Source organism: Sander vitreus, chromosome 9, assembly GCF_031162955.1.
Source record: "Sander vitreus isolate 19-12246 chromosome 9, sanVit1, whole genome shotgun sequence".
Classification (NCBI taxonomy): domain Eukaryota; kingdom Metazoa; phylum Chordata; class Actinopteri; order Perciformes; family Percidae; genus Sander; species Sander vitreus.
In genome coordinates, this window is record NC_135863.1 from 16,265,779 (window position 1) to 16,278,811 (window position 13,033).

Consider the following 13,033-nt stretch of genomic DNA (forward strand, 5'->3'; position numbering starts at 1 on the left):
TGTATTATACTGTAGCTCTTGTTGTCCTTAAAGGATCAACACATGAATTACATGCACAATGCTATAGTCACCTTCATGATGTAACATATAAACAGCTAAAGGTCATTATTCATTATGTGTACAGGTTACCACAGGCAATAACAGTAATAGTAATATTTTATAACAGAGAAAGGGTTTTGACAAACACATAAAAAGATGTTAAATGTTGAGCGCACAGAATACTTGCTTTTATGAGGTGTTGAGTAGCTCTAAACTAGCTTGCATCAGGTCTGATGCAAAATATTCCATGTAGACTTTTTGGAAATCACACATCTTACACAAGCGGTGAAGCTGGATGCTTCATCTTGGCTGTAGTGTTAGCTCTTGGTTTTACTTGATTCATCTGTCAATGGGCCTTATGTATCTTTGAGATTTGCAGTGGAGATATAATGATGTGTTACAAAAGAAGTCAGGCATTATACTGTAGGATATGAAATGGTCCAAAGTTTAGGTGTAAGTTAGTTTGAATCTGTAGGGTTAAAGAAAAAGACATTGGAAGATTTCTTTTCATTCTTTGTATGCTAAGCAAGTCAAATGACGCAATGATGATGAGGCTCATTGGAGCTTCAAAGCCCTCAAATCAAATAGTGGAAAAAAACTGAAATCCTCTTGTTTGTGTACATCACTGACTGTCCCAGTTCCCATTTTCCACACTGAATGTATTCACTCTCTGACTCTTTAGCTCGTAGTATGTTTTGGCAGAGGGTAACCTTAAGGCCATGGGAGCGTGTGTGTGTGTGTGTGTGTGTGTGTGTGTGTGTGTGTGTGTGTGTGTGTGTGTGTGTGTGTGTGTGTGTGTGTGTGGTAAGGTGGGACGGAGGGATTAGAGGTTGGTTTCGTAGTGGCATCATGGTCTTGGGGTTTGTGGCTGAAGCCTGTGGGGTCAGGGTGGAGTGTGACTCGGTCTAGAGATGATCCCAGCTCGGAATCCTGTGGTCTGCTGGTGGTTTTTCCCTGGGTGGAAGGAAATATGAGCCCTGCACCACACACATAAAGACACATGAAAACACACATACACAAACAAACACACGCAAAACCACATAAAGTTGGAAACTGCAAGGATGGATAGATAGATAGATAGATAGATAGATAGATAGATAGATAGATAGATAGATAGATAGATAGATAGATAGATAGATAGAACATGTCCTCACATGTGGGACACAGGAACAACCCATAACCTTCTCCTTAATTTTTCCTCTGTTGAACCCCCTCTCCTTTCCCTCTCTAATGCTTGTTCCCCCTTTTTACCTCTTCTTCCATTTTTCTTTCCACCCTTTGCTTACGAGGCAGGCATTTCTTGCCTCACCTTACCCAGAGCGCTGCTCTGCTTGGCTCTGTAAAGACCTGGCCTTGTGCAGCTGTGCTGCCCTGGTGATGCAGTGGGAGAGGAATGTAGAACTTCAAAGTATAACACGAGCGGAGACAAAGAATGGCAGTGTTCAAGGAAGGATGAGAATATGTGATCTCATAAAACAGCACACAAACACATTGGTCCATTTATGCGAGGTTAGACTGCAGAGGATGATGAGGAGGTGGGAAGACCTGCCTCACATGTCTGCTGCTTGCTTTGTGGGAACCAGAAGAGGAAGAGGCGGGTATACACGTGATGTTGTTCCCCAGAGATAGAGCACATTGTAACTACACAGCTCGTTCAGCCATGGGTTAATGACTGTTAAAACATACAGTGGGGAGAGGGATGGAGAGAGGTTGATGTGTTTGATACGGCTGATGTTTGCAAGACTTTGGTTTTAGTGGGCATGAACTTTCTGGAGAAGAGTTTTGAAATTCCATAACCCCTGTAACTGCAAAAGACAGAGGTTGGGGCCCCTGAGAAAAGAAAGAGACAAAGAGAGAAATGTAGCAAGATTCCAAGAGAGCGGAAAGAATCCTCAGACTGCTTGCTAACAGTTTGATGGGCTAATGGCTTTCAGATGTGCGCGTCGTCTTTTGTATTTTCAAAGGAGCATAAAACATCCCCTCTCAGAGGAATCCAAACAACGGCTGGAATTCACAGACTGAAAATTCACAACAGCGGTTAGGACCAAATGTTAGTTCGCCCATGTTACAAGTACACACTGTGTTTAACATCCACAGACAGGCCTGTATTTTTTTTTTATCAACTTTCATTTTTGGGTTCTTTCCTTTTTCTATAATGTTGATGTTTTTTTCTTTGGTAGTGGAGTAATGGGTGCAAGGGCTGGGCAGGGGTGGTGCTTTCCCTATTTCCTGTTCAAACCTTGGGGGAGCTAGGACTTTGACGAGGTGAGGTCATTTCTAGCTCCAACTGTAAAGTTGACTACAGGGGGGGGGTTAGTTTCCCCATCCACTCACATGTATGTTATGGCCGCTCTGTGACATACCAGGGGCTCCATTTATCAGACAGTTTATAACACTATTATATTGTCATTTCAGTCATTAACGCGTAGAGTAAAAAATGAGAAGGTCGATACCACTCTCGTATTTGTCCATAAAAGCATAAAGCTGCAGTCAGCTGCCTGTTAGCTTAGCTTAGTACGACTGGAAACAGGGGGAAACAGCTGGCCTTGCTCTGTCCAAAGGTGGCAAAATTCAACTAGAGACAATTTGCCATTTCACAGTATGAGCTGGACTATTTCTTGGCTGGGACCAGTAGCGTCCTGGAATCTCTGCTAATTACCAGGCAACGAGCAACTGACCACTGAGAAATAAACTCACCTCATCCCAGCTCCCCCTTAGCCCCATTCTGGACTGTCTCTCCTACACTGTGTCTGGGAGACAGTCCCGGAAGCTCAGATAGCAAAGTGCATTGTTCTATAATGCAGTTGGGGCGGTTAACCAGACGTACATTTACCAAACCAACTAGTTAGTCTTCATACTTTAAGTCTCAAAGTCTGTTTTTTAGTGTGGAATGAGTTCATTGTTGCCCCTTGAGGCCGTTGGGGGACAAACAACCACTACAACTGCGGTTCTCACCAACGATGAAGTACCAGTGTATGTTTTCCGCCAGCCAGAAAGTGAATAAGCACATTTCTCAAAAGATGGGGCTATTTCTTTAAACAGATAGAAACTGACAGTAGGACAGATGGATGGAGAGTCATTAAATGGACAAAAACAGAGGTTGTGGTATTATTAGGTGAAAAAAATCCCTGCTATCAGTCATCTCCGAACACTTATGTAAACCTGCCATCCTCATATCCAAGAACATTTTAAGAGTCACATGGTTTCTTTTTATCCTGAAATGTAGACATATTCGCTGACAGAACCAGTTGTTTTCAGCATAAAATACCTTCCTATGTCCTTACCATGCAACCACTTTCACCTCACTACCAATCAAGCATGTTCAATGAGTCAAATCACAAAAATAATTCATCATCACTTATGGTTACAAAATGAAATTAAATCAATTTAAAATCAATTTAGGAACTCATATTCTAACTGCTATAGTGAAGACAAAAGTAACCAAATATATATACATTCAAATTTCCATGTTTTTTTAAAAGAAATGTGACTGCATTGGGATTGCATCATGACAGTGTGTAACCTACTTTACTGTAAATTCAGTAACTACACATTTCCAATAAAACCCCTCCAAGAATATTTCCCAAGCTCAGCCTCTGTGGTAACTATGAGGCAGTCCATACTGAGGTGTGGTCCTTAAAATGACTAAAGTTAGCCACTGAGTTAAAAAGAAAAAGGGTGAAAAATGAAGTCTCCTCCTACTCCCACCCCCATTGAATCTTTGAGGGGGGGGGGGCAGCAGCACCATAGGAAATGGCATCTGGATTTTGAAACAGTATAACAACTTTGATATCTCCTTACTCCCCTCTTCTTAATATGTTTGCATTTCAGCGTACCATAAACTTGTCATCTCCAGTTTAGTGGAGCCGTAATTTGCCCAATGCCGAACGACAGTATATACCTGTATGGATTGAAATTTACTGTGGTCTCATGTTTTAAAAGGCTTACATGTTTAACATTTAAAAAGTAAAGATTTATTTATGGAGGATTCTGTATCCAAAAGGATTGGATATAACCCTTATACACTATTACCAATAAATATCCTCAACCCATGATGTTATTGTCTGATGAAATTGTCTAACTTACCTTTTTTGTGTTGTGAACTTCACCTCTACGTAACTTGTGTACTCTGTTAAGTACTAATTTCCTACATTTTTCAGAATGCCCCAAAGACCATGGCTAAACTTGTTCCATTCAACTGCAAATTATTGCTACTGACACACGTCATTGTGTTTTTTAACATACGAACTCCGGACAAAGTCTGATTGGAAATACTCCGTTTGGTTTAGGCAAGGGTTGGCGTGCAGGAGACATGAAGCGGATTACACTGTGGGCATAGCCGGTTGCTATTTTACTCAGAAACAACTGGTTCTCTTGCCTTTCCTTGAATCTGTCTGATGATTTCAGCATTGGTCCTGTGGCAAAGGACCCCAGTGCAAATTTGGTGGATAGTGGTGTCCAAATTGTTAACATAAACAACACAGACAGATGTTTTCAAATTGTTCCTCGATTTCTTACATAAACACATCTGACCTGCACCTGGGTGCACCCACTGAACTTTAATTTGAATGTGAATTTAGCATTACAACATTGTAACTACATTTGTTTTCATTAAACAGTAGCATTCAATATTTAATTTCCAATTTAATGTATCCATGCAAATTGTTGGATCTTCAGCAGTAGAAGTATCCAGATACTTTACTTAATTAAAGTACTGTATCAATAATGTAAAAACGTTCTGTTACAGGTACAAATCCTGCATTCAAATTACTTAATATTTGTAAAGTATAAGTGAATAAGTATTGACAGCTATATGTCCTTAAAAGCATCTAAAGTGAAAGCACTCATTACATAGAACGGCGTGTTTAATACGGAGGTCCCAAATGATAATATTTTGGTAACACTTTACAACAAGTTATTTTCTTGTGCAAGTAAGAAAAATGGCAATTTAAAATAACTTTGCACAACTTGTGTTGTGCAGGGCCAAACAATTCAAATATGAGTAATTAGAAGAAGCAGTATAAGCTACATACTGTAGTAAGAGAATCCCTAAACTAATTCACAGCAGTGGCATTGGATCTTCAGCACTATCAAAGCTGGAACTGGCAGCTCTTGGACATCTACAGAGGTTTGCAATACTCAATCAAAGTAAAATGACAGTCTAAACACATCACCCTTACTATAAGTGCAGGCGAGATTGACCAATTATTTTCATCTGGATACTGGACGTCTCCCATTACAAAGACGTCTCCATCTCTGTCACCTAAGAATAAATGTTTACCCATAAATGTTCGCTCGCCGTCTGCAGAACAGGTGAAGATAGCGACGGGGAATCTAATCATCAAAGCAAAAGGACATAATAATTTCCTTCAAGCAGTTTGAACCATGTTATCATTTTAGTACAGTATAATTCCAACCCACTAAGCCAATAGCATGAAAGTCCCGCTTCACCTCACTTTGCCTGAGCACAATAACACACCGCCAGGCATCTGCACATCCACTTTTGTGTGTTTGTATGTTAGCTTGTGTATGTGCACGTACAAGTAAAGGTACAAGTGTGTGTCCTTGTGTTGTCAATGTATTGGGTTGAAAAAGCCACAAAAAGCCTTTTTATGAGTGTGAAGCTCTAGTAAAGCAGGTGTACTTTGGACAAATGGGAGAACAGGCCGTCCAGCTTGCAGCCAGCCTGCTCTGCTGCACTGTGATCATTAGAGGTTTGGGCAACAGATGCTAAGATACTTGGAACATCCTCTTAACCTACCTGCCTATCAGCATTCCTTCCACCTTTCATCCATCCCTCCAGTCCTTCCTGCTCTCACACTCGCTTCTTGTTCGGCTGCAGCTGTTTTTCACGGGGAATCACTGAGGTGGTGACGACGATAGCAAAGGAGGGGCAGATCTATAATGTAAGTGTGTTTGGAGAAAGAGGGGGAGAGAGGGGAGAGACGTATAAAAATATGTCAAGAGGTGGATTCTTCCAAGAAATCATCACTTTATGCTGCAATAAAACAAAAACAAAACATACTCCATGTATGTTCCAATAAAACAAATCAAGAAAATTCCTCTCGTATCCTCTTTATGGGAAACTGAAGTCATGTCCCTCTATCAACACAAACAAATCCTGTTGTTCCCCACAACTGTCTGTGACACATTTGTTTAGGGTCAAACCTCTGTTGCTGTAAGACACGCATATGCTCTGAGGCCTATTAAAGCTGCGTATCAATGGACCACCCAAGAGTTTTACACAAACCAAAAAAAGGGGAATAGATGGGGGGGAGGAGGGGGGAGGGTTAGTGTAGAAACACAGAGTAGAGCATGCGTTGTGACAAGTAAGAAGATCTAAAGGGATGATGAGTCAATTTTCACACTCTGAACTGCTAATATATACAAATGGTCCAACACATGCATTACAAGGCTGCTTGGTCACTACCATAGTGTTTTTTCTGAGGGTCAGTTTTGGGTTAAAAGCATCAGGTGGCCAGCTGAGTTTGCATGATACTACCACCCGTTTCTGTTTCTTCCGTTTCTGTTTTTCTCTCCCTCTTTTGCTCATACACACATTATTTTTAAACATTTGTTTAATGTAGTCCGTCTAGGTCACAGCAAAATTGTTGCTCTGAAGGACAAATGCACTTATCTACTGCCATGTTTACCCGGTTTTCATACTACTTTCAGACTCAATAGTCAGGCATGCTGGAAAAAGACGGAGTAGGCTTTGTTAATTACGGTGATTACATACTATGTTTAAAGGAATGGCTTGTCATTATGCACATATTGAAGAGAAGATCAAGACCACTCTCAATATGACAGCCAGGAGCCGATTAGCTTATCTTAACATAAAGCCAAACAGGGGGAAATGGCTAGTCAGGTAATTAATGAATATGTATCTAGTTTGTTTAATCCGTACAAAAACAGCAAGTACATACAACAAGTGTAAAAATTACAAGTGCCGTGTTACAAGCGGTTGTGCCGGAATATTTCTTGGGCTGCTTCCAGTCTTTATGCTAAGCTAACTGTCTCCTGGCTGTAGATTCATATTTTACAGACAGTGGAAGAAAGCAAAGTACATTTCCTAAAATGTAGAACTATTCCTTTAAGAATACATTCAGTAGTTTCGTCAAACAGCAAACCAAATAATTTGAACATTTCTTTCTAGTTTATTCTAATTCTGATTAAGATAAAACTTCCAATGGCAAAGTCTGTAAATCTGGACTCAGTTTTCTGCTAAAATCTGCTTTTCTTTTTCACACAATGGGATTTAGAACAATTCTGTTAACAGCTGGATTTCCACTGGCAAAACCTGATTATTCGGCCAGGTATGGTATAGGGTTATTGAGTGTGCACGTGCGCCTGAAGAATTTGGAAGTAACGTTACACTAAAGGAATGCATTATATCATTTCCTTTTAGCAATAATCAATTATACAACACAAAGGAGGATAACAAACACAACACATAGATGCAGTTCCTGCCTCAACCTGATTACTCACAGTCATCTATATTTTTTTATTTTATGTGCATGAGTCTGTTTCACTCACTCACTCATTCACTCATTCACACACTCACTCATTCACTTTAAACCAGAAGTTGCTCACACCCAGTATCCAACATGTGTTTGCTTGGCACAGACTAGTGTGATTCTGCTCAGCTAGGCTGTGGCTGCTTGTCACCCCACTGGAGCTCCCAAACAGGGCACTTTGAAGTGTTGATGGCCCCCCACATGGAGAAAGCAGTACTGTAGGTGTATGAGCAGACAGAGGCCTTGGGATGGGAGGTCAGGATGAAAGACGCTGCTGTAGCAGTCCAGCTGTTTGCTCTGACAGCCCAACACCAAGGAAAGACAGGATTTGGAAGAGTCAATATTGTCTGCTTAGAGTGTCTGGTTGAGTCACTGATAGACTCACTGAACTCTTGAGAGAGCCTGTGAGGCCGCTGAGCTGCCAGTTTATCATATTTGTGGTTCTTTGAATTCTTGCCTTTCCAAAGCGGTGAAAAAAAACTTCTAAAATGGATCCTTAATACAGAGTAAACTTAGCCATCAATTTCCCAAGACCTTCTGTAATGTTACTTGGAAGTGAAAAGAGCCAATATGTGACTGTGGAGGTGTGTGGTCCCGCAGAGTAAGTGTGTGTAAGCCTTTCTATAACATGGTCTCCCGCATCTGGTACTAGTTGAAGGCTGGTGGTTTGAATGTGCTCTGCACAGTTTAAAAGTCTCCTCCGCATCAGTGCACTGTTTGACTTGATTAGCATACTTTACTCTATTTTGCGTCTCCAAATAAAATAAAGACTCCACATGTGGGCACAGATATAGGGTTATGTAGCAGATGATGAACGTCAGTGTACATTTGTCAATAGCAGTCACCTTTTGATTTTCCAACAAGATAGGTCAATTCAGAGAGAAACAACTCCATCAACTAAAAAAACACTAACATCTGGCTTTTGTCTTTATTTGGAAAGGTTACAATTGGCATTCATTCCCGAGACAAATGACTCTGCAGTAGTCACGGGTATTCATCGGCTACAGCTCAATTGGTAGTGACATGACACCTGGGAGAATATGTTAATTTTCACCCCTTTTCCGCCAGGATGGTGTGGCAACTTCTCTTTGTCATCTCATCCACAAATTCCGTCCGTCTCTGTACAAGCAGCGCTGGTCATCATTCCAAATTAGTCGGCACTGAGTTTTAAAGAGAGACTGATGAAGTTAAATAAAACAAGAAGTAACCACCATAACATTTTCATTGGCCTTCATGCTGCTTTCTACTGTTTACTGTGACACACGAAAAAAAAAAAATTGACCTAACGTCCATGTCTTTGGTGGTGTAGTACCTAGTGGAAACCCAAGCAAATATGTGGAGAAATTGCAAACTCCCACCAGAAAGGCCCTGCCCCGACCGGGGATCGAACCCAGGAGCCAGGACCTTCTTGCTGTGAGGCGACACTGCTAACAACTGAGGCACCGTGACACCCTTGGTAAGGTCACGGTTTGAAATGCCATGTTATAGCAATATAAGAGTTTGTGGATGCGTGTTTGTGATCGCCCTTATCCAAGGACTAGGCTAAGGAATGCAGTCAGCTCTGTCAGCTCTCTCTCCAGCCCGTCTATCTTCATTATGACCGTTCCCACATACCAGTCATGTGATTTACAGCTATGGGCCCCAACTCTGGAGATATAGGGCAAATTCCTGACCGGGCTCAGTCAGGTTTCATACACACACCAGGGGTCATGAGCAAAGAAGAGAGGAGGGATGGAGCAAGGAAACGGGAGAGGAGCTGAGGAGATAAGAAGCTGGAATTGGTTAAAACAAAAGAAAGGAAAGGTAATATAAAGACCTAATGCATCTTTGGATTTGGTGTTAGGTGTTATGAGGGTTTATGTTAATGAGGCACTAAAGCAGGGGATATGTATATATTTACGACAACAATCAAAGACGTTTTTTATATATATATAAAATTGAGAGGAGGCTAACAGGATGAGACAGAACAAGGGAAAAAAAGTAATTTCCAAGTCCAGGGTTTTCTCTGAGAGGTGTGAGGTTTTACAGTGTTTAAAATCTCCAAAGTCTTGTTGACACAAGACCTCAGCAGTGATCGCAGGCCAGTTCATAGAAAGTGAGCACCTCTGCTGTATACTGTTGTGGCAGTGATCAGATTGAAATGTAACATATGCCATTCGTGTATGCAGTTTGGCTTCCATCCTAGATGTCTTACAGTACATTTTCACCATGGGAAGCAATGTCAAAGTTAAACCCCATTCACTACACAGATTTACAGAGTTTTACAGATAACCATGTAGCTAGTTTATATACCAAACAGATGGGTAATCATAAAAATAGATTAACACCATTCTTTAGCATGGGCAGAAAAACAATGAATTGTGACTATAGCTAACAGAAAGCCATAGCAGTCCTGCCCGCTTGCTAGGATATAGCAGGGCTATGAAAACAATGTAATAGGTTTGTAAATGCTACAACACATTCCCAGCTGTCATTGCTGATGCTAGATAAGAGTGCTGCTGTAGAGTGACCTTTATCATTATGTGTAAGTGGTCAGCGTAGCCTATTGTGAAAACAACACAGTCTTTACCTACATGAACAAGGGCTGGGATCGTAACATGTGAGATAATGTGAAAGACGTGGTATTTAATTGCCTCAAACCACTTCAAAACCAAAAGGACAAAGAGTGGGTGGTGGAAGGAGGAATCAAAGCAGCAGCTGGTGATAAGCAACAGTTATGTGTCTGTTGTGAGGATAATGACAACAGATAATGGTATTAAGATGATCTTCATGTGGCAGATTCTGTCACACTCTTTCTTTAGATGATTAGAGTCGAGGAACAGCAGCGGTTGGCACAAGGTTTTTCCATTGGCCTTCAATGTATGCTCCCCCAACCCCACCACCCTTCCATCTTCCTCCACATGCTTCATCACCACCCAAACCCAGTCTATCCTGTCATCCCCATAGAAGTTTTATTCTCCTTACCGGGAAGGAAGTTAGCCAAATATGATGCAGTCGGAGAGACCTTAATGGTGGTTTGATAATGATAATCATTACTGAAATGATGATGAAAGCTGTGAGTAACTCAATGATGTCACTGGAAGGCAATGAGAAGCTGGGGTGGGGAGAGGCAGCTGTACGTGACCGGACCTGTAAAGCGGAGGGACAAGGCTGAGGGCAGCTGGTATGAAGGTGGACTCACGAGACAGAGCAACAAGGACTACAGAGGAGTTTATTAAAGGGGGTGTATATGACGTTGTTAAATATTTGTCCAGACACTAATGTTAATACGAGGTCTGGAACCTTGCTGACTATTGAAGGACATGTTTGGGAATGGTTGGGTAAAAAAAAGGTAAAAGCTGCTGGGAGAGCAGGGGGGATTTTCTCTGGATGAGGGCACATTTTTATTTTAAACTACAACAAAATGAAGCTCATATGGGAATTAGAGCTAAAGGGAACAATGTGTGTAATTGCAACATGGCAGGCAGTGATGGTTTCCATTTGAATTCCAGAAAGTTGTTTCCAAATATAATTTTGTCCTGAACAATATGAACACATGAGAACACACAAATTTCTAAGGGATAAGGCTGGCTACATACATGTATGTGTTGCCAAAAGCCTCAGAGAGCTTATTTCCACTGTGCCATACCATTGTTGTCCAAAAACTATTCAAAAAACATGAATGAGTCACAACTTGGCACTGGGTGACACGTTCCTTCTTCACAATGAACATGGGCACTGTGGATTATTTTGAGTCAATGGCGCAAAAAATACTTACAAATGTGAGCCTGTATTAAGCTATGCCTGAAAATAGTTCTCAACAAAATCATTTATTCCTGTTCGAGTTTGCCAAAAGCTACAGTGCACATCCGTCTGGTTTGGTTTGTGTGCCACAGAGAGGGTGGCAAAAAGAAATAAGAGACCAAGAAATACATTTTTGGTTTTGTGGGATTTGTTGACAATACATAAAATTATAGAAGAAAACCAACCTTATCCTTTGAATTAAGTGGTTCAAACTACTTTTTAATAAGTGGACAATCTGGTTAACTTTTTTCCAGTCAGAAACATTCCTTTTCTGCCTACAGCTGTACAACATGTATTACCTTCAGTAGAGGTCTCAGGTCTTGACTCCATTAATCATCCCTACTATCTAATATAGTCTGTGAAGATGTTGAAATGAAGGTGGATAACACAATCTGTTATGGAATACATTATGATTTTGATTGAAAATGGTTTCTTGATGTTTTTGTAAATTAATCTTTCACTGAAAGATGAGAGGATATGAACTGCATTAATAATTTGATCTTGAAATAAACTGAATTTGAGAATTTCACACAAAAACTAGGACAGAACTGAGTAGCTGAAGAAAAAGGATGACATTCATTGCTGAGGAATGCCACGAAACAGACATTTACCCCAAACAAAAGTGGCCAAACACCTGCTAGACATAATAGCAGGTCATTAGTGAGGTGTACAGTTAGCTGGGAAAGCAGGCAATGGCCAATAGCAATGATTTTACTGCTCAGCTTCACCTGGTTTCTCTTTCCAGACATTTCAGAAGGGTTGGGTTGTAGACGCAGGTACAAGTTAAACATGAAGGTGAGAGTCTCCTCAGAGTCATTATCCAGTATACAAACCTGGGTCAAGTAATATTTGTTTGAGCACACATTGGAGAAAATTATATAAAACAACATGTTTATAGAATCATAACAATATTTCAAATTCAGGTTGTGAAGCTCCTGTCTTCTGGCTTTGTTCAACTTGTCTTATGCTGGTGTTCTAAAACATCACCCATCTGTGTTTCATGTTTCTTAAAATAAACAGTACTAAGTATGTGCAAATGCAATACATGACTCAGGTTTGTTTATTTCTGTTGCCATTATTCTACTATAGTTATGTTTTCAAGATGTTTCCATTTCACTTCATGTTCTTTTCTGTCCTTTTATATTTTTTTGAAACATCTGTTTATTAATTTTGAAATATTTTGAATAGAAATCCAGCAGAACAAACATACAAACAACACATGCACAGAAAACAATGACGAAAGAAAACATTATTCTCTGAACCTAAACAGTTTTAAAAAAAGTTACACATTATTTATCACTAAGTTACAAGGTATTGACATATGACACATTTAAAACTAACGACAGGTTGCCAGATTTTCTGAAAGAGCTTCATACCTTTCATTCACTCTACCTGGCTCAACCACCCCGAAAAAGTGTAGGGGACAGGGGAATCTCCTTATTAAAAGCTTCGGCAAAACAATCACAGCGCTGGATGGCCGGCTGCTCTGGCAGGTGACTCACCACACCACTCCTGTGACCCTTGTTTTTCCTGACCAACACACTGAGACTATGGACTTTTACCTGGTTGACTCCTCCCAACACCCAATTATCCTCAGATTTCCCTGGCTCCTCAAACATAACCTTCATATTGACTGGACTTTGGGGTTTGTTAAGGGGTGGAGAAAACCTGTGCCACAACCTGTTTTCGGTCCG